The following is a 6,269-nucleotide window of genomic DNA, read 5'->3' as shown; positions in this document are numbered from 1 at the left end:
AATGACAAGGCATTTAGAAGTTCAGAATTCTATATAGGATATGTATACTTGGTTGTACCATATTTAGCTGAACTAAAGTAGATGCTCTAACTGTGTTCACATGATTTTGAACAGGCCCATGGAGAGAAGCCCTAATGTACACCCAAGGTTCAGGGAGGTGATCCAGGTTTCCAAGAAGGTTAGAAGGTTAGTTGCTTGTGCAATTCAGTTCAAATGTAGCTTGTTCTGGAAGGAGTAGAGTTTGATTAGATCGGATCAACGTTATTTGGTATTTTGGTAGTGGTTAAGTATGGGATATGCACCTGCCATATGCACCTGCCATTTTTCTATGCATATTGTTCTGTCCATGTATGTTGCATCCTTTTGACTTATGTATGATGTGTTCAATGATGTAATTGGTGACTCATGTGAAGTTGCTTTGTTTGATTCAGGTGCAATTAGACCGTGGCAGCCATGCGGAATATATGCATGAAGCCGTGAGCAGTGAGCAGCTTACCTATTTATTATTGTTGGCCTTTTCAGTTGGATTTAGTATAGCTGGATTACCTGCTTCTCAGATGACGAACAGAGACTAACATTATCTCTTTATTCTTGCATCTTATACCCTCAGCTTGAGAAAAACAAACCTTATCATTTCCATTTGTAGAATTATTAATATCATATTTGAGGTATCAGTTGGCACTGATGCCTAAAATGTGTTGTTTTCGCATGCTTAATTGTACACAGCTAGATAGACCTGCATAAGTATTTAGGTTGATGCACAAGTCAATTTACAGTAGGATTATGAGGACAATCAACTGAGCTCCAACAACTTATCTGCTATTTTCTTTCTTAACCATCAGACCGAATAGTTATGTTTGTTGAGTTTATGTGAACAATCATACTTGAGACCTTTTAAAGCAAAGCAATCTGTAGGACTTGTAGTGAAAGCAAGGCTTATCATTCAGGTTACTTGTTGTGACCTGTGACAGAAAAGCAATCTGTAGAACTTCTACTTGCCTGATCCCTATGCCTTTTCTATATATAGTGTCCCATCTAGGTTAACTGTTGGGATGAAACCTTTCAAGGCTGGTTTTGTCTGGTCGATCTTATCAATGTATGAGGGAAAGTATGCATTCCAGATCAATGTAGATGTCAAGCTGGAATAAAAACATTCAATAGCTTCTTAGTATGGACATTGTTCTACTGATTTCATTACTTCGCCATGGTTTTAGCCTGTCACATATGGAGAATCATCATCCAGCTACATCTCCCTTAGAATCACGGAAACGTTCCCCATTTAAAGACCAAACATGCATAATCTATTTAGAGTTTCAGTTTGTTTTTTGTCTGACATCTCTGTTGCCTCTGTTATATTACTAAATTGCTATTAAAACAAGGAAGAATGGCCTGATGTTTCCTTTGAATCTGATTGTCGGGTACTGGTGGAGATGTGGAACTCAAGAAAACATAATAGATGGAGATTATCGGCTTCCTGTCAGAAATTGAGTTGAGCCAAGCTTTTTGCTCTTTTACTCTGTCTTTTCTTCTTAGAAAGGTTTATTTTTAACACACCTGTGTACAAACCTGCCCCTGCAGGTTAGTGACCGGAGACTATGTCGTAAATTGTAATGCTACACCTTCAGAATAGAGCTAGCTCATTTGATTGTCAAAAGTGGATTGTTTCGTGTTAAGATTTTACTTCAGAATATTGGTTCAATACCATTAATTTTTTTATGTGAGATATTTGTTTTATATTTTAGTAGTCGTTCAAGTGTGAGTTATGTTTATCTGTAACACGTAATTGACTACCGGAAATTTCATGATACCTTATCAAGGCCATTTGCAGGTTTATATAAGCATTTGGTTAGCAACCTCATATTATATAGTATTTGTAGACTTAACTATCTCTTTATCTTTTCCCCCAGGTTTTAGTTATCCATTGCTTACACAATGAATTTAGACCAATTGTAGAGTTTCATCTCCACGTACTGAACACAATGCAAGGTTGCTTTTCAATCATAACTAGATTTCTTTTTCTTTTGCAACCTATCAGACCATAGGATGTCTCATTTATGGAAAAACTACTCGAGTGACATAACACCACTTTGTATTAATCAAATTTATATATTTGTGGTCAACATTTAACGTGCGTTGCACGTGCAAGCTTACTAATTAATGAGATGGAACGGTCACCCAGTTCCTTGGCGACAGTGAGAGAACTACCATGTCGTGGCGTCAATCCCCTCAAAAGAAATATGTTGTGGCATCAAGAAAAAATTACTATGTCATGATTTTTATCATTAAAATGGATATTAATCCACTCTTCATCAATAAGAAAATATCTTTTGGTTCTAAGAAACAAATGAAAGACCATGGATTAAAAAAATCCCTCCTTTCTTTATCTTTTAGTTCTGTAGAGCGAACATTTTAATGAAAGAAAAATAAAAGGGTTTAGCTCATATTGACCGAAAAAGGCTTTCGCCCCCATTTTATACATAACGCAAACTGCCACAAGCACAATCAGTTCCAACATAGACAGCAACAAAGCACAGGCAGAGAGTACACACACAAGTCATACAAAAGGAGGTGGCGACGGAAGCGGAGACGTCGGACGAAGCACCAAGGATCTGAAGCTGGCGGTGATCGCATTGATGGCGGCTCTCTCCTGGTCGTGGCTAAGCGGCTTCCAGAACTGCAAAAAACCATAGAGTTTATAGATCGCATCAGAGGGTTGCCGGAAGGGAGCACGCTCAATTAATTACAAGCTTGTTGGGGATCATCCACATCGTCCAAGCTAGCACCCTGATCGCCAGGCACCTAATATGGCAAGATCCATGGGCGGAAGCTTGGAGCTCCTCATATGGACTAGATCATTGATGGTGCGCGTTGCCGGGCCCATCGATTTGGAATGTTCTTAAATATAGAAAGACATGAATCATGAGCTTTAACTACATTTGCAGCTATGACCCATATATTTGTTAGCAGAAGAGAGGTGAATTGTGAATTTAATTGGTTTGTAAAGTATTGCGTAGTTTGGCAATACATGTTTTTTCCATCTAATGGGCTTCAATTGGTGCGAGCAATTGCATAACATAACTACATGTGAAGAGCTGGCCGAAATGAAGTCATGGGTATTGTGGTTTGACATTTGGGAATATTATTTGTCAAACTCTCATGTAAATCAGATTAGGTGGGGTATTATAGATATGTTCATTGATTTGAATTGGGAGGATAAATTATTTGATTATTTACAATTTGCCTTCTGTATTAATTGTGATTGTGGATTTCAGTTATTCAGAATATGTTTTCTTTGACTTGTGAATATATTTTTTGATTGTTGTCCCATTTCTAAATCTAAATACTATTAACTCGTGAGCAATATACCATGTAACAGTACAAAACGGAAGAACTCAAGTGAAATCTTGCAACAGATCAATAGTATAGGCCAGCTCTTCTATGTTAAGGACCTAAAATATAGCTTTATTGATCGGGTTATACAGTGTCCGAGGAGATCATCTCAAACCTCTATATACAGTATAATATGTATTCATATCATTTCTCTAACCTCATCCATCACCAGCCACACTTTATGGCCTCCTATCACTTCCTCCTTCCATAACTGAAAATGAATATGAGAGCCACATAAGAAATTTATAATTTCATCAATCATAAAGTGAATAAGGCAGAACTTCAAATATAAATATGGCATTATCTGCATAGTGGGCATTTTCTAAAGGTATATGCAGAGACAGATGGAGGCCATGGCAGAATTGAAATAAACTTGTCAGATGATATCAGAGTTGTTGTGAACCAATTGATTAGTACTCAAATCCCGCCTTCAAAATGGAGTGACCCAGGCAAGCTCAAATTTGCAGACTTACACTTATATTCCTTTTTTTTATCACGGCCCGTGGAACTTATTGACATCCGCAAAGTAAAACCTGACTATGAAAGAAACAAAATATGTTGTTTAGTCCGAATCAAGAGATTGGTCCTACACATTCCATATCATACCAGTCGATGGCACACCTTGAAAACATGGAGCTGTGACGTGATAATTGATTGATATGGATACCAAATATCAATAATCTCAACAACAATAATCATGATATTTTGTCGATGGAATGTGAAAATTATTTCAGGGAATTGAGACCAACCCTGGAAACTCTCCTACTATCTTCCGTATCATGAAAGCTGAGATCACATTCAAAAACTACAGATTAGTAAAATGTGTATTGGGCACCTGGCGGTTAGAAAATCACTTAGCACAGAGTCCCTCTCAGCCTTTGATTTATCACCATGAATAGCAGAAGTACCATACTGTTGTGATAGGGTTCAAGATAGCTGATCACACACCCTCTTCGTGGAGCAAAATATAATGACCTTCGATCTAGGACCCCCTATATATATCTATGTAGTTTACAAAAACGAAAATACCATTTCTTAGGTACGAGTAACATTAGCATCTACTCCCTCCGTTCGGAATTACTTGTCTCGGGAATGGATGTATATAGAACTAAAATACGTCTAGATACATCCATTTTCACGACAAGTAATTCCGAACGGAGGGAGTAGCAATGTAGTGTATTAAGTGGTCTAAGAGTAGAGTAGTGTAGTGCAGACATAAAGATAGAAGGAACATACAGTAGATGACATTCTCGATGATCTACCAAACTTGATTGCTTCATCTTGAATCTGTGTTGCCAATTCCCTGGTTGGAGACAGAACTAACACGGTTGGCCAGCTGGCCATCCCGGGGAGAGTACACTGAAACTTCATCACTCCTCCTCTTCTTGTTACACTGGCACAAACAAAGGGACAGCGGCCTCCCTGTCACTGATCCACCCACCACCGAGGAGGAATGGGTCGGGCCAGACCGCACCCGCGACTCGAAAGCGCACTAAAAAACAAGCAATCGGCTGAATTGACCACAGCTGCTCTGAGATTCGAAAAAAGAAAATCGGATGGCCAAAAAATTCTACCTGAAGCCAAATCGAAATCAGCCGACTGGATTTAGTAAAAGTGTAAAAGAAAAGTCGTGCTCCAGCAGTCTCCCTTTAACTTTCACATTTCCCAATAATTCACCCAACTCTCCCTAGACTCTCCAAATACGGTAGTTGGATTGAGATGAGATTATCGGGAGATTGCAAAAGCAACTCTTCCAATAACGATAAAAGTGATCCTAAAAAAACGATAAAAGTAATATTGAAATATCCCTATTAACTAGTTATTGGAAAACATTTATTGGAAGACTGCTGAAGAGAGGAACCTATTTGTTGCAAACGAAGGTGTCAATTTGCAGCTCAGATTCAAGTTTAGGCAAATTTTCCCTCATCCTACTCCCGATCTCAGGCGAACAAGCAACATCATGCTCCTGCCCCGTCATGCGGCATGCGACATGGCCGAGCTCATCCGCAGCTCTGAATGCGAAAATGAAGTGCGACAAGATATGATGACTAGTATAACGGGCAGATGAAGCCAAAGCATAAAACAAGTGTACCATTTGCTCCGATCAAACCGTATATTTGGAAGAGCATCGTATACTAGACACTTGTGGCCAAATCTAGTCATTAGAAATTTACAAGGCGTAAAAAACAAGAGGTCTATACTATACTGGTTCACCTAGCTAGGGCTTGATGCCCTGCGATGAGAACAACGTTCTTCTTGCATACGGTACGGGGACAAGGTCTCTTATGTGCTGTGCCACAGCTTCTTGCAGCTAGCATGCCAATGGCCACGCAACTGGCTCTAGTAGGTTCCGCTGGCTGCTTTTTTTTAACCGGGCATAACCTTTTCCATTAACTGAATAACGAAAATACATAGTTTCAGACCAGAAACTAGAAGGAACTCGCCTACGAGACACCTGCTATGGGACGAAAACCCGGCGACATCTATATCTCAAATACAAAAGACTCCAACTTCAAACTCGCAGAATACATGTCCTAAACAGGCCACATGCTCGCGCATGAGCAAAATAGAACAGCGCATCCCTAGACAAAAGGGGTATCTCCGAGGTAACATCCAGTGGGGTCGGGGTGGAGGGTGGTGCCGGAGAGCGCTCGAAGGTGATGCCGCTCCTCAGATCGTCGCCGAGTCCTCCGTCGCCGCAGCACATATCAACATCATGTTACTTGTGCTGTCCCTCAACATTTGTGCACCCCGCTCCATTGCCTCATGGTCCGATCCCTTCAGAAGACCTGCCCAGTACCCAGCCCCCGCGTCGCTCCGCTTGGGGCGACTCGGGCGGCGACGAATCCCTAGCGCGCGCCGCCGCCCCCTGCTAGCCC

Source organism: Triticum aestivum, chromosome 6A (genome assembly GCF_018294505.1).
Source record: "Triticum aestivum cultivar Chinese Spring chromosome 6A, IWGSC CS RefSeq v2.1, whole genome shotgun sequence".
NCBI lineage: Eukaryota > Viridiplantae > Streptophyta > Magnoliopsida > Poales > Poaceae > Triticum > Triticum aestivum.
This window is presented reverse-complemented; position numbering follows the sequence as displayed.